Here is a 24,665-nt window from a genome sequence, read left to right on the forward strand (position 1 = left end):
ACTGCAATACTCAGACAAGAAGAATTGATGTGGTTTCAGAAATGCCGTCGTATATGGATAGCACAAGGGGACATGAATACGAGGTTCTATCACCTCTCTACAGTTATCAGACGGAAGCAGAATAAAATTGAGGCATTATAGGAGACAGGTGGCACCTGGCTATACACCATTGAAGACATCCGCCACCATGCTTTCCAATTTTATCAAAAACTATATGGAGAAGAAGCCACCCTCGTTGAAGGACAACTGTTAGGCATGAAATTGACTAAGTTTAACAAATAATTTATAAGGGAATTTGGGTATTTTTATATCATTTTGTAAGGAATAAGAGCTAATTAATGTCCTTGTGCAGATAAGCTAAGAAAAATGCTAAACTCGCTGGAAACAGCTTGTTTCGCTAATGTCAATGAGGAGTGGAGCCTTACTTGTATCCAGCGGTCAAACGCCGGATTATCCAATGACGGACAGCGACAGATCGTTGGTGGCGGTGGCAGTGGCAGGAAAGTGGCAGAGCGGCAGGTGAAAGTGTGTGGCGATGGGATTGCCTAAAGAAGCAAGATGATTTGAAGTCTCACCCCCTTGAGTGTTCAAGGGTTAATCTAAAGTTAATCATTTTAGTTTATTTTAATTGTAGTAGATAGTTGACTTAGTTTGTAGAAAAGGGTACGAAAGTTGTACCGATTTTGGTGGTCTCTGTCTTTTCCCTTTAAATAGGAAAAGCAGAGAAGGATTAGTATCAGATATTTTCTTAGTTTTGTTTTTAGACAAGTAGAATAGAAGGAAGAAGGGAGCTCCCATGGAGTCTCAAGCTGTATCAGGAATCCTCTTATGCTCACTGCTCGATATGAGTGAGTAGACATTTTGAACGGGCACGGCCTGGCCGGCCCGGTGATGTAAGCTTTACAACGTTTTTATGAATATTTAGTGTTTTGCCAATGTCGTGGTCAATGAGGATTTAACTTTCTTGCTCAAGCATGTATGTATGTGTTAGATGAATGATAGGACACTGCTTTCATCTTCACCGATATCTCTATTGATCTCTCAACTTCGAAGCTGACAAGTTAGAAGGTTGTGTCAAGGGTTTTCTCATCTAGAAATGCAGTTTTGCTCTTAATGCTAGAAAGAACGTATCTTTAGGACGCTAAAGATGTTAGTAAATCTTAGGAGTTTGAGAACACACGACAGTTGACTCATACTCACTTCAAAACTGATACTTTGGCTTCATTGGCATTGTCTTTTATTCATGGAATATTGTAAGACGTAGCACACCGTGTTCGATTATGTCGAGCCTGTTCTATTCCCTAAAATCTTTGCAAAGTAACCTCATTTCCTTATTTTATCATTCTGCCTGAGTCATTAAACAACCAATATTAAACAATCAACCATAAAGGAAGACACTGTTGTAACACACACTGTTTAGCAACGATTTCCGATATTGATTTGAATCACAATCCCTGTGGAGACGATACTCACTTATCACTTTATTACTTGTATCTAGTGCACTTGCTAGAGTCTCATCTTAGGACAACAAGTTTTTGGCGCCGTTGCCGGGGATTGAGAGCAACAAATTTATAGCTGAAATTTCTGTAAAACAGGGTGTTTTTAATCTGTGTGTTAAGGCGTGCAGGAACAAAGAAGTCATTTTCCGTTTATGCATAGAGCTGCACCTCCTGTTTTTCCTATCGATCTCGAATTAGAGAGAACGTGTAGACGAAACAGAGCGGGAGCTCGACGTGCTAGACAGAGAGAAAGGCAAAGAGAGAGAAGAATGGATGGAAGGGAAGGACCAGAACAGCAAGTTCCACCAAACCAAGAAGAGGAAGGAGAAAATAATAACCCTCCTGTTATGAGAATCATAGACTACTCTAGGCCAACTACCGAAGGACACTCATCGTGTATCATATTGCCCAACGAGGGGAACAACATGTTCGAAGTAAAAGGGTCCATGATACAAATGATCCAAGCCTCGGTGCAATTTAATGGGTTTCAATCTGAAGATCCTAATGGGCATCTTCAAGAATTCATCACCTTGTGCAACACATTCAGGTCGAACAGAGGTGTCTCTAATGACGTGATCAGATTGAAGCTGTTTCCTTTTTCACTGAGGGATAAAGCAAAAACATGGCTGCGAAATTTACAGCCTAGAACGATCACGAGTTGGGAAGAGATGGCAAGAGCTTTTCTGATGAAGTATTTTCTGCCTCGACAAGCCATCAAGCTACGAAATGAAGTGTCACGCTTCATACAGGACGAAGATGAGTCGTTGGCGGAAGCATGGGAAAGATACAAGGAGCTGCTCAGAAGGGTGCCAAATCATGGTATCCCTATGTGGATGCAAATGCAGAATTTTTACAATGGCGCGACCAACGTTTACAAAATCCAGATCGAATCTATCGCGAATGGTAACCCAGAAGATCTAGAGCCACAAGCTTTATATGACCTAATAGAGAAAGTGGTCAGCACGAGTTACAACTGGCATTCGTCAAGAAGTGAAGGAAAAAGGACAGGAAATGAGGATGTCGTGTCAAAACTAACAAGCCAAGTAGAACAGCTTACTCGGCAGCTGGGAAAGATAAATGTCTCGTCCATTCACAATGAACCGCCATTTAGTGAACCACCATTCAATGACAGTTGTGGTTTTTACGGAGGAGCTCATTTCAATATCAACTGTCCTGGAGTTAAGCAAGGAAAAGGCACACGGGCTGAATGCGACTACGCAGGGTACAATCAGAGGAATCAGCCCAACCGTTATTCTAACACCTACAACTCTGAAACCAGGAACCATCCAAATTTTGGATGGACCGACCAACCAGACCAGCAGGGACCACCACAGTATCAAGATCAGCCGAGGTATCAACAACAGCAAGGAGGACATTACCAAAGACAACCTCAGCAGCATTATAAGCAACATGTGCCACAAAAGGAAGAAGTCGAACCAAATATGAAAACAATGATGATGCAGTTCATGAAACAGACGCATGCATCGATCAAGAATCTGGAAACACAAGTCCACCAGATCGCCGCGTCCACATCAAAAGGAAAGGGGATAATGTCGAGCAATACTGAGCCAAATCCTAAAGGCGACGTCATGGCAATCACCTTAAGGTCTGGTAAGGAAACTCAACCAGTAGTTTTATCTAATAAGGATGCTGAGCGTGCAGGAACATCCAAAGAAGCTGAAGGGGAACTGGAACAAGCTATTCCTGGTAATGAAGAAACGAGGAAGGCTAACCAAGCAAGTAAGCCAGATCAAGAGGAGGAAAGAGCATGTAAACCACCACAGCCGTATGTCCCACCTGTGCCATATCCAACGCGGCTAATCAACAAGAAGTTGGAGGAGCAGAATTCTAAAGTGTTGGACACTTTGAGGAAACTGCATATCAACATACCTTTTGTGGAAGCACTGGCGCAGATGCCAACATATGCAAAGTTACTCAAAGATATCCTATCGAACAAGAAGAAACTAGAGAACATTTCCATGATACAACTCAACAGAGACTGTTCGTCCATACTCCAAAACAAGCAGCAGCTTCCAAAGAAGCTAAAAGATCCAGGGAGTTTCTCGATTCCTTGTTCAATTGGAAAGCTGACTATTGAAAATGCACTTTGCGACCTAGGAGCTAGCATAAACCTAATGTCGTATTCTGTATATGCACAACTCGGGTTAGGAGAACCACAACCCACTCGTATGTCAATTCAATTAGCTGATCGTTCTGTATGCTATCCTAGGGGAGTAGTGGAAGACGTGTTAGTCCAAGTAGAAAAATTCATTTTGCCCGTTGATTTCATTATAATGGACATTGATGAAGATTTGCATGTCCCTATTATCCTAGGTAGACCATTTCTAGCGATAGGAAAAACATTGATAGATGTAGGAGAGGGAAAGTTATTCTTAAGGATAAATGGTGAGGAAGTCATATTTAAAATGAATGAAGCAATGAGGCGTGCGAATAATAATGATGACACATGTTGTTTCTTAGATGATTTTCAGAGTCTTACTACTTTGCAGGAACAGGACACATTAGAAACTTTATTGGGGAGAGAGGTGAACATATGCGAGGGAACAGGCTGTTCCATTGAAAGCAACTTTCCGACACCTCCGTCAGGCCCTGCTGTTCCAACTCATCAAGAACCACCAGAGGTACCAACTGTGCCTGTGTCTAAGCCAGAATTGAAGCCGTTGCCTGAACATCTCGAGTACGCTTTCCTTGAACCACCCAGCGGAAGTCCTGTCATCATATCATCAAAATTAACTCATGACCAAAAGGCACAACTAATGGCGGTCTTGCGAAGAAATAAGAGTGCAATAGCATGGAAAATAGATGACATCAAAGGAATTAGCCCTGCAGTCCGTGTTCATAGAATCATGATGGAAAAGGACCACAGACCAACTGTTCAGCCGTAACGAAGGCTCAATCCCCACATGAAGGAGGTTGTGAGAAAGGAGGTGATCAAGCTTCTCGATGCTGGCATTATCTACCCAATATCTGATAGTGTGTGGACAAGCCCTGTTCACGTTGTGCCAAAGAAAGGAGGAACAACCGTAGTCCTAAATGAGAAGGACGAGCTAGTACCCACAAGAACAATAACAGGGTGGAGAGTTTGTGTCGACTACAGAAATCTTAATGAAGCCACAAGGAAGGACCATTTCCCCTTACCCTTCATTGACCAGATGTTAGAAAGACTAGCGGGCTACGCATTCTATAGTTTTCTTGATGGGTATTCAGGATATAACCAAATCGCAATTCATTGCGAGGACCAGGAGAAAACCACGTTCACATGTCCGTATGGGACTTATGCTTACAGAAGGATGCCTTTCGGACTGTGCAACGCTCCTGCCACTTTTCAGAGATGTATGATGTCTATTTTTCATGACATGGTGGAGCAGACTGTGGAAATATTTATGGATGACTTCTCGGTCTATGGAAGCTCATTTGATAGCTGTCTGAACAACCTTGAAGCTGTGCTCACGCGATGCAAGGAGACTAACTTAGTCTTGAACTGGGAAAAGTGCCATTTTATGGTCACTAGAGGAATTGTCCTAGGGCATAAAATTTCTGAGAAAGGAATGGAAGTGGACAAGGCAAAAGTGGAAGTAATCGAGAAGCTGGCTGTGCCTACAAACGTCAAAGATGTGAGAAGTTTTTTGGGGCACGCAGGGTTTTATCGCCGGTTTATAAAAGATTTTTCAAAGATTGCACTCCCATTGTCAGCCCTACTCCATAAGGAAGCCGAGTTCTCTTTCAATGCAGACTGTTTGAAGGCCTTTGAGCTCTTGAAGACTAAGCTGATCAACTCACCTATACTGGCAGGACCAGATTGGGAGCAACCTTTTGAAATGATGTGCGACGCAAGCGACACTTGTGTGGGAGCTGTTCTTGGACAGAGGATTGAGAAGAAGTTTCGACCTATCTACTATGCCAGCAAGACATTGAACGAGGCCCAGCAAAACTATACAACTACCGAGAAGGAACTTCTGGCGGTTGTGTATGCTTTCGACAAATTCAGGCCCTACTTGGTCTTATCCAGGGTGATTGTTCACACAGATCACGCAGCGTTGCGATACTTGTTCGCGAAAAAGGATGCTAAGCCAAGGTTGATCTGATGGTTGCTATTACTTCAGGAGTTCGATTTGGAAATTAAGGATAAAAAGGGAACGGAGAATGTTGCAGCAGATCATTTGTCAAGGATAGATCACAAAGGCAGGTTTGAACAAGCAGAAATCGTTGAAAGGTTTCCTGACGAGCATCTATATGCGGCACAGTCTGCGCCATGGTTCGCCGATATAGCTAATTACCTTGCAACTTCGCTCAAACCACACAACCTATCCACGAATCAAAAAAGGAAGTTTTTCTCCGAAACCAAATATTACTTTTGGCATGACCCTTACCTTTTCAGGTTGTGCGCGGACCAAATCATTCGAAGATGCATACCGCAAGAAGAAGGATAGGATGTTCTAAGCCACTGTCATAACCGTGAAGCCGGAGGACACCATAGTGCAAGCCGTACCGCGGCAAAGGTTCTCCAATCAGGTTTCTTCTGGCCCACTCTTTTTAAGGATGCTAATGCATTCGTTGGAACTTGCAATGAGTGCCAACGAACTGGAAACATTTCGGCTCGAAATGCTATGCCCCTAAACAACATAGTTGTGTGCGAAATTTTTGACATCTGGGGCATAGATTTTATGGGACCATTCCCAACTTCCCAAGGGAATAAATACATCTTAGTGGCTGTGGATTATGTGAGGAAGTGGGTCGAAGCAATAGCTAGTCCCACCAATGACGCCCGTGTGGTAGTTAAATTTCTGAAAAGACTGTTTGCCAGATTCGGGGTCCCGTGAGCGATAATCAGTGATCAAGGGACCCACTTGTGTAATGCGAAATTTGAAAAATTAATGGGAAAACTTGGAGTCTCACACAGGGTTGCCACACCATACCATCCACAAACCAGTGGACAGGTGGAGATCTCCAATAGAGAAATAAAAAGAATCTTAGAGAAAACTGTTGGCAACTCTCGGAAGGATTGGGCAAACAAGCTCGATGATGCTCTATGGGCATATCGTACCGCTTATAAAACACCAATTGGAATGTCTCCGTTTCAGTTGTTATACGGGAAATCTTGTCACTTACCGGTGGAAATGGAACACCGCGCATTTTGGGCGTTAACATTTTTAAATTTTGAGACGCAGGCTGTTGGTGAAAAGAGAAGTTTACAACTGAGCGAAATGGAGGAATTCAGACTGTTCTCATACGAAAATGCGGTGAATTACAAAGCTAGGACCAAGCAGTTGCACGACAAAAAGCTCATGAACTAGGTATTTCATGAGGGACAAAACGTCCTTCTGTACAATTCACGATTGAGGCTATTTCCAGGAAAGCTCAAGTCAAGAGGGTCAGGACCATTCATTGTAAACCGTGTATTTGCACATGGAGCTGTTGAAATTTTCAAATACGGGGGTGATCCTTTTAAGGTGAACGGGCAAAGATTAAAACCATATTTAGAGAATGATCACACAAGGAAGATCGATACTGTTCACTTCCAGGATCCTCCAAGTCAGTAAAAGTACATGAACAGGGTGTTCGCTACAAACACCAATTGTAGCACAAGTAACTTTGCATGTGATTGATTTTTTTTACTTTTACTTTTATTTTTTTTTAATTTTGTGTCAAATTTGTTGAATTTTGTTTCTTGTTGATTATCTTCTGGTCAGGCACAATTGTAAAACCCAATACCCATTTAAATGGGTGTGGTAGTACAATTGTACCTGGTTAGTGGGGAAAGATTTTATCAAGGAAAGTAGAAAAAAGTGGAAACGTCTACTCCTATACACATAGGCACTCTTACCGCCTATTTTCTCCTCGATAAGATTGAACGGTTAGGGGGCAATAAATTCTCAATTCAAATCGGGACCGTTCATTGCCCCTCGTTCTAATTCGAAAATACGCGCCTTTCCGCCAATCTGTCCAGGTGGCATGATCAGATTCGACCTCTTAATGACGGATTAGCGAAAAGACGTCTCTTCTCCCCTACTTAAAGAAGGTTTATCTCATATCAGTTCGTCATTCACCATATTTCTTTTCTTTTCTTTGAGATTTCTTTTCGCACGGCCAGTTCATGATCTGTGCCCTATACCACTAGAAAACCCTACTTAAACTGGACAGCGAAATGAGAACCCAAGGCTCGGGCAAAAACGTGAAAATAGAGGGATCTTCCAAGAAAGAAAAAGCAAAGGCAAAAATGGCGGAACCAAGCACTGGGGCTTTTTTCCCTGATGAGAAGCCGATCAAGAAGATCTCCCAGTTCAAAGACGCAACTGTACAAGCATACTACGATGAGTTAACAAAACTTCAGTTCGGACCCATCCGAACAGTTTGCTGGGAAACCCTAAAGCGGGTAAGGCTCGAAGATCGGGTTCGCACTCTCATGAAGGCAGGACACTTTGAATGCTTCTTTGAGATGAAGGAACCTGCCTATCGGGAACTAAACCTCGAGTTCTTGGCCACTTTTAAGCACAATGTGGAGATAACCGATCCTGATGAAGAGGGAAAGTTTAGCTTCAGACTCATGGGTCACTCCCAGAGGCCTTCGCTTAACCTGTTTAACCACCAGATGTTAGATGCTGCCGATGATGACGACCTAGAATCCGAGAGCTATAAAGAGGCATTCACCACGACGCCTGATGTTTTCGACCCTGTGTCTTTCTGGGAATCACTTTCCGGACAGAAAAATTACGACGGTAGTTCATCCAAGGCGTCCAATATCGATGATTATGTTGTTCGGTATTTGCACAAATTGATCTCCGGTACAATCTTCGCCCGGGAAAACCAAGCCACCATGCCACATGCAGATCTCACCGCGTTGTGGAGTATGGCAGTTGGTCCAAGAATGAATTTGGGATTCTGGTTCGGAGAGTACATCAGTGCTTTTTGCAAGAAAAACTCATCGATCATCTGTTGTGGGAGCATAGTCACCAGGATTGCGGAGTCGATCGGGGTCTTTAAACCAGAAGACCGATCTCATCTCACGATTGTGAATCACCCAGACCCAATTGATCTCAAGAGCCTCCAAAAGATGTTATTCGGAAAAATTGTGAACGGGAAGTGGGTCTGGATGTCTGACTTTGTTACGTCTTGGCAGACAGAGAGCCGAAAAAGGAAAAGCGAGCCTACTGTATCAGTATCGTCGGATTCCGAGCAAGTCGAGAAGCCGAAGGACTTGGAATTTTACAAGAAATGTGCAAAGCTGACCTGCGAAGATGTAATGGATCGATTCAACGCCCTGTTTTCCCAGAATATGGAAAATCGCGAAATGATACTCGCCATGGAGCAAAAGTATGCGTCGCAACAAGGCGAGATCGATATGCTCAAGAGCCTTTGCATTGAGGAACATGCCAAGGAAAGTCCCTCTGGTTTCTCTGTGAAAAGTCCGGTAAGACAAGTGCCTGAAACACCTGCCAGTGCTAATGTTAAGGCTAACGCTGCTGCCTCCTCGAAAGAGGAGGGTATTCCTGCCCCTGTGGATAGAGAGGTTCACTCCTCTCTTTCCCATCACGCCTGATCTGTCCCAATATTCGCTGTCCTAGCATCTGGTAACCTCTAACACCCTTACTCTATCATGTTTTGGTCCGCCTATTTTGTTGTCACCTTATCTACAATCTGCTGCCGTGATTAATAACATTGAGGACAATGTTTTGTTTTCTTTTGGGGGTGGGGATTGTGTGCATCACAATTTATGCGGAAATAACATGATAAATGCTGTTAATCGGTTTGTTTAAATTAGTAATTTGATGTAGAACAAATACCACTTGAGAATTGTTGTGCATATCCTTGGTAATTATTGTTTGTTTCCATTGTTTTCTCTCCGCTTGTGTATGTTCCATCTAGGAAATTGTTTGGTGTTATGTAGGAATCGAAGAGCAGACTGTGCATGCTATTTGGTGTTATGTTGTGTTACTTGCTTGTTTGCACTTCGTGTTCCTTAATTCAGGAAGTTCCAAAAAATTTTAAATTTTTAATTCCTCTGTCAAAATTAGTAATCATGGCCTTACTGCATTTTCCCCAAAAATAGTGAGAACTTGAGCCTTATAATGCATCTATAGTATGCATTGAATTTTTATGAGTGGGCCAGCACTCACTATCTTTAGGGAGAATTTGCCTTGGTGCCCTGTTGAAACGGTGATTGGTTCTGACTTTCATAGGAGGAAAAAGGCATTTAAGTTATTCCCTCCGCTACACAAAAGGCACTTGTGCTATGCACCCCAATTATTAGGATAACCAAGTCGAGCCATGACCTGCTCTTTCTGAAAAACCACGAATGATAGCCCTCTCCCTTCACTTATAACTCTAAAATACCCTGAGTTCTGTCTTATGCTTCGAATAGCCAATTGTTTAAAATAAAAATCATGTGCTTAAGTTATGCGAATATAAGCAATTGAGCAAACATTGCTTAAGGAAAAGATTGAAAGAACTGGGGAATATAATGTGGGGAGGAAGGAACCTTTATTAATATTCAAAAGAGTACTAGGTTATGAGTGAACAGGTTGTGTAGATAAAGTGTGTGTAAACAGCAATCATTATAGGCTGCGTATGTTAAATAAAGTGCAAAAAGACAGAATTCATACACTGAAATAGCTTTTCACTGTCAAACCAGAGCCTAAGCCTAACATTACAACCTTTATAAAGTCCTTTGGACTATGTCTGGAGGAACTTTGACCCATAGATTCGAGACCAATAGGCAAACTCGCACCCTAAGGGTGTGGTGTCTGAGCTGAGGAGTGAAATCGCATTTGTTGTCCTATGGCAAGTAGATGCCATGCGAGAGTGAGTGAATTATTCCATTCCTTAGTGAGGCATGTCTGGCAGTTGGTAACTCTTTGTGAAAGAGGAAGTCTAAATTTTAAGATTTGAGGAATTTCTTGAGCATAAAGGACACAATTTTTAAAACAAGCTTTTACTCTTCGATGAAACCTTAGCATGCATCTATTCATTTCCTAATTGTGCCAAGCGTTCTGTGTTTCTGTACTCCTCGTTCTCATTCATTAAACTAATTTCATTCCTAACTCTTTTTCTGATTCCTTCTTACAATTTGTTGCTTAAGGACAAGCAAAGGTTCGATTTGGGGGTATTTGTTAGGCATGAAATTGACTAAGTTTAACAAATAATTTATAAGGGAATTCGGGTATTTTTATATCATTTTGTAAGGAATAATAGCTAATTAATGTCCTTGTGCAGATAAGCTAAGAAAAATGCTAAACTCGCTGGAAACAGCTTGTTTCGCTAATGCCAATGAGGAGTGGAGCCTTACTTGTATCCAGCGGTCAAACGCCGGATTATCCAATGACGGACAGCGACAGATCGTTGGTGGCGGTGGCAGTGGCAGGAAAGTGGCAGAGCGGCAGGTGAAAGTGTGTGGCGATGGGATTGCCTAAAGAAGCAAGATGATTTGAAGTCTCACCCCCTTGAGTGTTCAAGGGTTAATCTAAAGTTAATCATTTTAGTTTATTTTAATTGTAGTAGATAGTTGACTTAGTTTGTAGAAAAGGGTACGAAAGTTGTACCGATTTTGGTGGTCTCTGTCTTTTCCCTTTAAATAGGAAAAGCAGAGAAGGATTAGTATCAGATATTTTCTTAGTTTTGTTTTTAGACAAGTAGAATAGAAGGAAGAAGGGAGCTCCCATGGAGTCTCAAGCTGTATCAGGAATCCTCTTATGCTCACTGCTCGATATGAGTGAGTAGACATTTTGAACGGGCACGGCCTGGCCGGCCCGGTGATGTAAGCTTTACAACGTTTTTATGAATATTTAGTGTTTTGCCAATGTCGTGGTCAATGAGGATTTAACTTTCTTGCTCAAGCATGTATGTATGTGTTAGATGAATGATAGGACACTGCTTTCATCTTCACCGATATCTCTATTGATCTCTCAACTTCAAAGCTGACAAGTTAGAAGGTTGTGTCAAGGGTTTTCTCATCTAGAAATGCAGTTTTGCTCTTAATGCTAGAAAGAACGTATCTTTAGGACGCTAAAGATGTTAGTAAATCTTAGGAGTTTGAGAACACACGATAGTTGACTCATACTCACTTCAAAACTGATACTTTGGCTTCATTGGCATTGTCTTTTATCCATGGAATGTTGTAAGACGTAGCACACCGTGTTCGGTTATGTCGAGCCTGTTCTATTCCCTAAAATCTTTGCAAAGTAACCTCATTTCCTTGTTTTATCATTCTGCCTGAGTCATTAAACAACCAATATTAAAAAATCAACCATAAAGGAAGACACTGTTGTAACACACACTGTTTAGCAACGATTTCAGATATTGATTTGAATCACAATCCTTGTGGAGACGATACTCACTTATCACTTTATTACTTGTATCTAGTGCACTTGCTAGAGTCTCATCTTAGGACAACAACAACTAAACACTAAAACCTCCTTTCCCCAAATTGGAGAAGCAAGGATCGCCACTATCTTCAGGGAAGTCACCAAGGAGGACATATGCGAGTCTCTCTCTGAAATGAACCCGCATAAGGCCCCATGCACATATGAGCTCTCGACGTTCTTCTTCCAAAAACACTGGGAAATTGTAAGTGATTCTGTCTGTAACTATATCCTTAATATTTTTTCTGGCACTAACAACATAGGTGACGTGAATCAAACTATCTTGGTCCTCATTCCAAAAGTCGCCAACTCGGTGTCTCTTATCCAGTTCTGACCCATCAGCCTGTGCAATGTAGTGTATAAGATTGTGACCAAAATCATACCCAACAGACTTCGCCTCATGCTCCCGGATATTATTGAGCCAAGCCAATACAGTTTCATCCCAGGAAGACATATTGTGGATAACATCATAATAGCACAAGAGGTAATTCACTCAATGAGGGTTAAAAAAGGTCGCAAAGGATACATAGCAATCAAGATTGATATAGAGAAAGCATACGACCGGTTGAATTGGGGATTTATTGCGGATACTATGAATAAAGCAAGTATTCCGCTGAGCTGGAGGGAGATAGTGTCCAGATGCTTGACCACTACCTCTATGCAGGTCCTAATCAACGGGGAACTGATTGATGCTTTTAAATCGACAAGAGGGGTAAGGCAGGGGGATCTGTTATCCCCTTATCTCTTCGTCTTATGCATGGCACGCCTAGACCACATGATTAAGGGTGCCATAGACGCCGGAGTATTCAGACCCATCAAGCTCTCCCGGAATGGTCCGCCGATAAGCCATTTGTTCTTTCCAGATGACGTGCTTATCTTCTTAGAGGCAGATACACAACAGCTAAATACCTTCATGGGTATCATGGAAGAGTTTTGTAGTATGTCCGGTCAGAAAATCAATTTGTTGAAACCCAAATTGTGTGTCTCAAAGAATGTCTCTGACAGCCTAGCAAGACAGTTCAGCTCGTCATGCCATATCCCTCTCACTAAGTGCCTCGAAAAGTATCTCGGGGTCCCTCTTCTGCATGACAGGATTAAGTAGACAACCTTTGCCGAGACCACGAGTCGTATGCAATCCAAACTTAGCTCTTGGAAGGCTCACTCCCTATCACTGGCGGGAAGAATTACCCTGGTACAATCAGTGACATCGACGACTCCTAACCACATAATGCAAACTAACAAGCTTCCAAATGGCATACTGAACAAGATAGACAAGCTGAACCGAGGATTTATTTAGGGAAGCACTTCCCAGGAAAAGAAGATACATCTCCTACATTGGGACACCGTTTGTTTACCAAAAGAAAAAGGTGGAGCTGGGGTGAGAAAAGCGGAAGACAATAATAAAGCCCTACTAATGAAGCTCCTATGGAGACTATGGAAGGAACCCAAAGCTTACTGGGCTACTGTTCTGATGACTGGTGTTGAACTCTTGATCGAAATCCTTCCCTGCGGGGGGCATCATTGGGTTCGACGGGGGGAAACTCCAATGCCAAAGTCAGTGTATAGTAAAAGAATAAACTGTAATGACAAAGTAGGGTTTAGGAGAGTGTGAATGTGTACCTCAATAGCTTGGGATGCAAGCTATTTATAGTCATGTAATCGTAACTCCTAGTAACTAGAAAGTCTCCATTAATGCCTCATTAATGACGGTTACTGATCTTATTCAAGTATGACCGTTAGCTCATTAATGGGTTATTAGTTGCCTTTATTGAGAATCGACTCAACCGTTTGATGGGCGGATCGAGGCATGATGGCGAGTCTCCCATAGGTTTGACTACGGATAGCGTGTGGAGGAATCTATGTGATCCGCCACTTTGGTGGCTTGCTCGATATGCCATATCTTTCATGATCATCCGAATACGCGGTCGTTTTGGTTAATATCCTTTTCGATCCCGTAAATAATATCTCGATGTTATCAGAAGCCCCCCCAAAGTGATATCGAAGTCCTTTAGGGCTTTTGAACTCCCTAGCGTGCCGTCAAGAGCTGCCGCATTTATTATTGCTCTGTTCCAGACCATCCACCGCGCGATAGGTGTCCTGGACACACCGCTCGAGGTAAGTGACGACACCTTTTCAAACTCTTTCTTTATCTTTCTTTCTCATTTGCTAATTTTCCTCCGACCTTTGCTTGTGTTTTTTCAGAGCTTTTCCTATGCCAAGAATCCTTGAAGCTTCCGATTTTCCATGTAAGTTGACCTTCTTGTTCTGTTTTTGCTGTCATCTGGGTTTTTATGAGTTCTTTCTCTGATTCTACCACTGAACTCTTCGATTTGACTACCCCCTCTGAGCCCTCGTTTAGTTGGACTTCTTCCGAAAACTCGAGTTCCTCTGAGAGTACCCCTAGTTGCGATTTGTCGGAGTTGCGTAATCCGGTGAGGGAGCATAGGAATCGTTTAATTGAGACCCAGAACTTTTCCACCGCAGTATCTTTTATTACGCCGACGATAGACCCTAGAACTCTTTCTAGAATGGACGCTTCTCCTTCAACTCCAATTAGAAAAAAGAAACCTCGTGCTGAGATTACTTCATCTCGTATGAGCCCCACGGATCTTGCCGACTTGGCGGATCGCTATCCCTGGATCAAAAATTACGAGACCGCGTTGGCGGCTGCCCATCAGCGACCCGCCTGTCCCCCTAGGGGATATCTTTCTGTATATAAGAGCCACGTTGAGAGGGGGTTCCGCCTTCCTCTTCCCCGGATGATGGGGGATATTCTAGAGTTTTTTGGGATCATTGTCATCCAGCTACATCCGAATGGCTGGTTGGACATAGCCTTAGATTGCTTTTTAGCTTCAAATCTGGGGGTAACCTGTTCTCCCCGGGTCTTCCGATCTCTCCACAAACCTTCAAAATGCCAAACCGAATCATTCATCACTTTTGCTAAATTCAGAGATTATTCGCCCTTTAGTGATAAGATGTCAAATGTCCATCTCTGGGACGAAAAGTTTTTCTTCGTCAAAGTGGTAGAGAGCGGATCTCTTGGATTCCCGTTGAACTGGAACTTCAAGCCTCAACATATGGCTGGAGATTTGGGCATACTGGCTGATGCGGATGAGAAAGTGTTGAATCTCATAAAGAGCATCAAGACAGATTTCTGGACATACGCCGATGCTCTGGAATTTATGATGAACGACATTCCCCTAGTCCGTCGAGTGGGGACTGAGATTACTTACGTGAAGTTTACTCAACTTGATGAAGGTAACTTTGTTCTTTCCTTGAACTTTGATTATTTTGTTGTTCCCTTGTCAAGGATTTGTCTGAAGCCAGTTGCGCCCTTGTAGAGAGGCATAGGAAACAGAAGGAGCTGGAGGCCCAAAAGAATGCGCAGGTGGCGAATCCCAGTAAGAGGGACGAGAAACGCCCTTTAGAGGGTGCCGCGAATCCCCCTAGTAAGAAGACGAGATCAGCCGCTGCTGGTGGAGAGAAATTGCTGGCGAATGCCTTAAAAGCTGGGAAGCCTAGGATGGACTGGTTGAGTTCCAACCAAGAGCAGGTACGACCGCCTTACTTTTCCTTGTTCCTTGGCTTTATAGATCTTGATCTTTTGCTTGGGTAGGTGATCAAACCTGACTTGGGGAAATACTGGCTCTTCAAGTATGGTGCCAAGGGGTCCCTGAGGAACGAGGCGGTCGTGAATGACTTGGATGAAACCATTGGCCAGATTGGAGAGGTTCAAGAGAACCAGACTAAGTTCTCCGGATCCGATCATGCCAAGATGGGGAAAAGGGACCTCCTTTCAGTAAGCTTTTCTCTACTCGTTTTACATTTTTGGATGAAAGAGTGATCTCCATGAGGGAGACTTTGTTTCTTAAACGATCTTTTTATCTTGTCAGGCCTATGCTCATATGCGTGCAATGGAGGCGGATCTTCTCTAGGGAGTCGCGGATAAGGCTATTATCCAGAGGCTGGAGAATGAGGTAGCAGTGGCCAATGCCGATGCAGCTGCTGCCATTGCACTTAATTAGAAGAAGGATGACGAGATCCGCCAGCTAAAAGAGAAGATGGAGAAGGATGCTGAGGACCACAAAGCGGTGTTGATGAACACGGAACTTATGGCGGGTAGTCGAGCGTACTACTATGGTGAGAAGATCATGGCTTACGTTAGAGTCGCCTACCCAGAGATTGACTTTGTGGATCCGGAGTATGTGGTCCCCGAGGTTGAGGATGCCATTAGATATGACAGAGTGCCAAATCCCCGTGACTTCATCCGTGACCAGGTCCGAAAAGAGCTGAAAGGATCAGATGAGGAAGTCAAGCCCATCGTCAACCTTGACGCGGATGACCTTGGTGAGACATCTAAGGAGACAGAGGATCAGGCGGGTGTAGTGGAGATCAACAACGTGGCTCCTCAAGCGGGGATTATCGATAAGGAGAGTGAGGTTCCTTCGAAGGATGCACCTCTTGAGAAGGGATCCGAAGAGGATATCGTTGTGAACATTTAATTTCATTGTAGCTAAGTACAATTTTTTTGAAAACCTTTTGGTCTTTTAATTTTAACTTATATGCTTTATATCTTTTAGCAAGTAAATTTCTTATATTTAGGACTTATTCTACTAGTTCGAGGTAGGTGGCCAGCCATACCTCGGAATGTGAGCCTTTTTTGAAGGCTTTTGAAGCTTTTTATTCCTTTTGAGGAAGTTAAGCTGCCTTAGACGATCGATTTGCTTCCTATCTTTGAGGTGAATCGATCCGCCACTAGGTCTTGAAACTCTTCTTTGGGAAGAATATTTGAGGATGTAAAGATCTCACGTCTGAGAAATTTTTAATCCATCTCCGATGGCGGTTAATTGTTTCCTATCTTTGAGGTAGATTGATCCGCCATCCGAGTTTGATGCCCTCCTATCTTTGAGGAGAAGGTAAATGTGTTAGCGTTGTTCTACCATGGGAATGATTTTGTTGCCTCCCCGTTTTTAATTCTGGAATATTTATATTACTGCAAAAAGATATTTAAGAAGGAAATTGTAAATGAAAATTTCTCTTTATTGAATAACGATCCGCCTTATTACAGCAAATTGGTCTTATATGTGAGCCTCATTAAAACCTTTAATAAGAAAAACCACATGGGATAAAACCTTACTAAAGGAAAAAGAGTACTCAAGACCTTGGTTACATTTTACGTTCTGGCGAAATACTTGCGGAGGTTCTGAATATTCCACGTCCGTGGTGAAGGAAAATAGACAAGCCTAGGCGCAGCGGAATTATAAAATTTTATCTATTTTATCTATTTCCCTTTTCCAAGATCTATTAATTGTTATTTCATTTAAAGAGGGATAGAACGAAATACCTTTATGGCGATCTATCTACCGTTGCAAACGAAGTGCCCACAACTTCAAAAGAATAGAATCTGTCAACGAATCTGCCCCCTACCCGAACAGACCTTCCAGACCTGCTAATGAAAATCCCAACTGTGAAAACAAGGAAGAATATGTCTAGAACCTCCTGTCCAAAAATAGTGACGATCCGACGGTTCAATCTCCGGGAATCCGTGAAAATGTGAACTGACCTGATGTAGGAGGAGCAAAACGAATTTCTCCTTTTGTTTGTCTTTTCTTCTTTCATGAGAACAACAAAACAAACAACACAGAAAAGAATAACTAATCAGTAATCAACCTTAATAATAGCAATCGTAATGATTAAGAAAGATTGTAATTAGCCGAGACGGTTTCGGAACGGTTCCGCTTGCCTCCTTATTCGGAATAGGATTACTAATTAGATAATTAAATAAACACTTTACTATTATCTAAATAATAACTAATTATATCTAGATAATTATTATTAATCAAATTAATAATTAATTAATGTTAGGGATAATTAATTAGAGTTTCAATCACATAAAAACTTCTAATTAATATTATCAAATAATCCTTTAATTTAATTCATAACCATAATCAAATTATAATTATTAATCAAATTAATTTATCCCTAATTAATCTACAAATTTCGGCCCATATATATATAGTGTCTCACTAATTACATTTTCGTCCTCCGGTTCCAAGTCCCATATGCGACCCATTAGGTTCTTTATTGCCACTAGCCGTATATATCATTTGAAATTATTCATCACGATTAATTCCAACATATATATAACGGAATACCGTCGCGAGCTGTTACTAGCAGAACCTATGATATTCCCCCAGAGCAATTAAGAAGTCAGGTTGATAACTGACGTTAACCTTTCTGTATTAGGTACAATATAATACGATCCTTCATCAACTATATCCTGTCGGTCAATTCCTTATAACCATGGAACGTGTCAAGGTTACATATAACGAAGAGTCCGGTTTTACTTGTACAAGTTGAATTCACTCTGAAAGATAAGTTAAGTGAAATGTTCATTTCTACCCTTAACTCTATCACCTTGCAAGGATTTCAGTCAATTCACCACAAGCGGCCATTTGGATATATCTCACACTTATCGGGAGTGACGAATGCTCAATCTGACATTAACTATTCTGCAATTACTTTGTGTGATACCCAACCCTGCTCTCACACACCCCAGGCTCTCACCTGTTGGATCGTGCTCGCACAGAATCAAAGTATCAGACTCCATAATCCAGAATCACTAATTAACGAATGTTTGAGTCTGAGGATTAGTTATACCTACTAATACCAATGAGATGAACAGTTGACACTTTTAGATAAATTAATCCATGCTGTTATCACAAGTCGGGTCCCAATCCTAATGAACTCATTCACCGGATCCATGTAACTGTCTAGATATCTAACTATCTAAAGCTTGTAAGATCAGCTTTCTGTCTCGACAGAAAACACTGTTACATGCAAGTCTCAACAGTAATATGCCAACCCCTATAACATATTACTTGACTTGGGTTGATTTTAAGTCTATTGGTCTATTATAAAGTATAGTCTCACTTCATGATTGTATGAACACTTTATAACTACTTAAATAAACTTAGGATTACTTTCTTTATGAAAGATTTGTGCCTTTATATATAGTTACATTTTAATGCTATAGATCTGATTAAACAAATGACTAAATAAACAATTTATTCATTAATATTTATATCCTAAAACAATTGTCTTTAGGACACTAAACTCCAACAGTGTGTTCCCCTCCATATCTTGGATCTTGAAGGTGGCGGGTCCAATTTTGGGGACTATCTTGTATGGCCCCGTCCAGGTGATTCCCAACTTTCCTTTGCCCTCCGTGGATTGAATTTTGTCCGCCTTTCGGAGCACTAGGTCTCCCGAGTTCAGATCCACGAGCTTGACGTGTCTGTCATGATATGCTGCAATCCGCTGTTTGTAGGAGGCCATTCGTGCATATGCTTTTTCCTTTTTTGCTTCCAGTTGATTGAGACTTTCCCTCAACCTTTGATCGTTCTTGTCTTTGCAATAGAATAAAATTCTGTCGCTAGGGACCTGAATCTCTATAGGGATCACAACTTCTACGCCATAGGAGAGGGCGAACGACGATTCACCTGTTGCTGTCCGAGGAGTGGTCTTGTATGCCCATAGGACATTCATCAGATGATCCGCCCACTTTTTGTTATGATCCTCCAGTCTCTTTTTTATGCCTTTGACGATTGTTCGATTTGTAACTTCAGTCATCCCATTGGATTGGGGGTAGTAAACTGAGGCGAACCTGTTCTGAATGCCTTGACTTTCGCAGAATGCTCTGAACTCCCCACAATTAAACTACGTCCCATTGTCAGTGATAATTGTGTGAGGGACTCTGAATCTTCCGACGATATTATCCCTTACAAACTCGACCATCCGCTCTGCGTTTATGGAGGAGACAACTTCGGCCTCTACCCACTTCGTAAAGTGATCAACAGCTACTATCACATATTTCCTTTGTCTCTTGGTAGGAGGAAACGGACCAACAATGTCGATACCCCAGATGGCAAAAGGTCGTCCCTCGATAATGGGCTTTTGTAGGTGCTTTGTCGTGTGAGACTCGTTTGCTTGGACTTGGCAATTATGACAGGTCTCTACCAGTTTCTGAGCATCAAGTTCCGCCGTAGGCCAATAAAATCCAGATAACCTGGACTTTTTCAGAATGGAGGCGAATGCTTCATGGGCTCCGCAAGCACCTTCGTCTAACTCTTTGAGGATCTCCTGTCCCTCCTCTATCGCAACACACTTCAACCAGGGATGTCCAAAAGATTTCCTGCACAGGTGGCCATTTATTATGGAGAAGTATGCTGCTTTTCTTACCATCCGCCTGGCTTCTTCTTTGTCTTGAGGCAAAGTTTCGTCTGTGAGATACTGCTGGATCGGTGGTCTCCAATCTACCACGGCGGATGTAAGGAGGGCTACGACTTCTGGGGAGAATGTCGATCTAGTTTTTACCTCAAATGGGCATTGCAGGTCCGCCCACTGATCTTTGCTTGAAGCCAGTTTAGCCAGGTGATCCGCTTCTGTGTTTGATCCCCGCAGCACATGGACTAGCTCCCATTTGGTCTCTTTGATTTCCAGGAGGTTTAATAACTTTTTGACCTCCTCTACATATTTGACCAGAGTTTCATCTTTTACATCAAAGTTTCTGATCACCTGGTTGACCATCAGCTTGGAGTCGCTATAGATCACAACTCGCTCCGGTGTAATCTCCTTCAACAGGCGTAGCCCCAATATCAAGGCCTCATATTCTGCGGCATTATTTGTTGCAGGGAACTCTAACTTCGCAGAATAATGTAACTTGATGTAATGAGGCCCCTTGATCACTATGCCTATCCTTGTACCTTCCACTGAAGAAGCGCCATCGGTGTACATCGTCCATTCCTCCACTTTTGGCTTAGGAAGGTTCACGCCCTCTTCAGTAAATTCGTTCACAAATTCTGCCAAGACTTGACTTTTCAAGGCGGATCTGCCTTCATAACGAACATCAAATTCGCCCAGGCGGATTGCCCACTCCATCAACCTCCCTGAAGTTTCTGTCTTTTGTAATACCTTCCTCATGGGTATGTTGGTGCGGACGATGACTGTATGAGCCTGGAAATATGGTCTAAGGTGAATCGAGGTAGTGACCACCACTAATGCCATTTTATCTAATCTCGAATATCGAGTTTCGGCATCTTTTAGGACTTTGCTTACATAATAGATTGGATATTGCTGACCATCTTCTTCCCTTATCATGACAGTACAAACTGCTTTATCTGTAACAGAAACATACATGTATAGATTCTCACCTTCCAAAGGCCTGCTCATTAGAGGTGGTTCTGAAAGGAAGCGCTTGATCCCTTCGAAAGCTTGCTTACAATCTTCATTCCACTCAAATGCTTTCTGTTTTTTTATCACTTCATAGAAAGGTTGGCATCTACGAGCCGAGCATGAGATGAATCGACCAAGTGCTATAATCCACCCGTTGAGGCGTTGCACTTCTCTGATATTTTGCGGCGCCTTCATGTCCAGTACAGCTTTGATTTTATCTGGATTGGGACCTACTCCCTTTTGGCTGATCATATATCCCAGGAATTTTCCATAAGTTGTCCCAAAAGTACACTTCTCAGGATTTAGCTTAATGTTGTAATGGTGTAGGACTCCTAAGACCTCTCTTATGTCCTCTGCGTGCCTCTCCATGGTGATGCTCTTAATGATCATGTCATCCACGTAAACTGAGAAGTTGTCACCCTTCCTTCCTTCGAATATCTTGTTCATCATCTGCTGGTAAGTAGCTCCAGCGTTCTTAAGCCCAAAAGGCATTACCTTGAAGCAATAAGTTGCCTGGTGAGTTACAAAGGAAGTTTTGATCCTATCCGATGGCTCCATAAGGATCTGGTGATAACTCGACTTCACATCTGTGAAGGAATATACTGCATGTCATGCGGTTCCATCTACTAGGATATCAATGCAAGGCAGATGGTAGTTGTCTTTCGGACAAGCCTTATTGAGGTCCGTGAAATCGATACACAATCGGTATGATCCACCTGCCTTTTTAACTAGGACCACATTCGCCAGCCATTGCGTATAAATAACTTCCTCAATGGCATCTGCCTTCTTCAGTTTAGATATCTCTTCCTCGATCACTTTTTGTCTCTCTAGACCATGATTCCTTCTCTTCTGAGCTACTGGGACCGCATCTTCGACGATATTGAGTTTATGAGTGATCACATCTGGACTAACCCATGTGAGGATCTCATCCTTCCATGCGAACACATCTTCTGATTCGAGGAGAACTTTCGTAACATCATCCTTAATCCCAACTCTTAGCCCTTTGGCGATCCATACCTGCTTACCATCTGTAATAAGGAACATTTCTGTATCTCCAAGGGCCATCGTAACAAGCTCATCTTCTTCATCATCCTTAAACTGTGGGCGGATCGATAAGGATGCAGAGTATGTTTCCTGAGCAACCTTCTGGTTCTCCTTGATCATCACCCCTCCTTTGGCAGTATGGATGTACATGGTCAAATGGTGTATTGATATGAGAGCCGGCACTTCTGAGATAAAAGGCCGCCCCAAGATGATGTTGTATGCTAATTGACCGTCCATGATGGAGAACTCCAGATCTCCCATCCACACGTGATCCTCATCTGCTAACTCACATTCCAGCGTCACTTGCCCCTTTGTCTGGATTGTGTGACCGGTTACTCCTAGGATGTCGACGATGGTGGTCTCTATCTGAATGGGATCAACCTTGAGCTTGGCGAACGCTCCTCTAGTGATGACATTGCATGAACTGCTAGTGTCTATCATCACTCTCTTCATTTCCCATCCTTCCACCATCATGGTGATGACGAGAGCATCTGCATGCGGAGGGATCACTGGACCAGTATTTGCAAATAGGCGATTGAGTGATGCCTTGTCTAGAGCTGTAGTTTTCGCCTTCTTTAGTGTAGGCCGATACCTTGGTCCGCCAGCGATGACATTAATGACCCCCTTAGCCTTCTTCTTCGGCTCATCTCTTGGTTTATCGCCATCTCCTCTCTTGTCGTTCTGGACGAACCTGTCCAGCTTTCCGCTCTCAATAAGCCTTTCAATCTCCCTGGCCAGCTCCCAGCATGCATCTGTTTCATGGTCGTTCCTCCTGTGATACTTGCAATAATTCTTAGGGATTCTCCTCGTGTTGGTGTACTCTCCCCCTTTTGGTTCGGGGTATGAAATGCTCCGTTTGTGTTGGCTGTTTTCTATCCACATTAGCACTTCACTTTTGGAGGCGTTTAACGGCGTAAACGATGGCTATATGCTTATTTGTTTCTGGAGCCTCTCCGCCTACTTCGGGAGGATGAATCAGGGAGCTTTTCTTTTTCCTTATCCCTCATTCGGGATTCGCCTTCCCTTTCTTGGGAGGAGAAGTTGACTCCCTTCGGATATCATCGACTTCCATGAAATCCTTACACCTTTCCATCAGCTCTGCTATGGTCTTTAGTTTATTTCTGATGAGATCCACCTGTAAGCTCTTACATGTTGTATTTTTTACTACTGCTTCTACAGTCATGGAGAGATCCACATCTACAATGCGAATGCATAACTTGTTGAAGTTATTGACGTAATCTCTTAGGGACTCGTTTTCTTTTTGCTTTAGTTCGAAGAGTTTTCGCGATTTAACCACTGGCAGGATGCTTCCTGCGAATTTTGCGCAAAATTCCCTGCTCAATTGATCCCAACTATCTATCGATCCTAGGGGGAGAGATTGAAACCAATCATACGTCGGGCCTTTTAGCGTGGTGATAAACATTCGGCATAACACTGCCTCACTGGCACGGTTAAGTCCAAGCCATAGTTGTTAAATCGAGATTCGACTCGTGACTTGAAATCTCATTTTGTGAATCGGGACTCGTGAATCGAATCGAATTGTAAGATTCAGATGAAATTCAAAATGCTGTAAAAAATAAAATATTAACCATATTTAACTTTAAATATTAGTCCAAAAATGCAATTTTAATATCTAAATAGAAATTGGATCAAGTTATAAAAAAAGTAGAGACAGACAGAACATAGAAAATAGAGAGTAGAAAAAGATAATAACAAATAAATAGAAAAGAAGAGATAATGTTTTGGAATTTGTAAAGTGAAGAGTCATCTAATTGAAACTAATTGTATTTCATAACTTCTGTACGGTTTTTTGTTTTTGTATTCAAGTCATCTTCTTCGAAACTTCTTCTGTTGTACGTTTTTGAGTTGTTAAAAATTGATTTTTTTTCAAAGGTGGTCTAAATCGACCGAATTGGGTGACTCGATGACTCGGGTGACTCGGTGAATCGACCGAATCGGTGGTGACTCATCCGATTGATGAAGCTTCCGAGTCGTACCATAGATACGACTCGAATTCTTCATGAATCGAATCGAATCGTAAGAGTCGACTCACGACTCGTACGATTCTAACAAATATGGTCCAAGCAACATACGATACTTCCTTGCATGAGCTTCAGGATTATCCTCACCAGAGTAGCCTGGTATATTTAGGATCTTAAAATGCATGTTAGTTTCCTCAGCTTCAATCCACTTTGTGAAGGGTGATTCTCGATTGGCGAATGGATTATGCTTGGCATTCTCCTCATTCTGCCTACGTATTTCTTCCCTAATATGATCCGCTATAGAACCTTAATTCCTTCTTGGGCGTCTCCTACTATGAGATCTGCTTCGCTGCGAAGAGGAGGAGCTGGATCTCGATGAGGGATCCGAAGGTGACCTTCTTCCGCCTCTTCCACGCCCTCTTGGTGGGGTTCGCCCATTTCCTCCTTGATCCGGTGGTGGGAGGGGCATGGCCTGATGAGGTTGCCTAGCTCCGAGTTCATCTTCCCTATGTCTTGGTGGTGGAGGTGAT

The sequence above is a fragment of the Euphorbia lathyris genome, chromosome 1 (genome assembly GCF_963576675.1).
Source record: "Euphorbia lathyris chromosome 1, ddEupLath1.1, whole genome shotgun sequence".
NCBI lineage: Eukaryota > Viridiplantae > Streptophyta > Magnoliopsida > Malpighiales > Euphorbiaceae > Euphorbia > Euphorbia lathyris.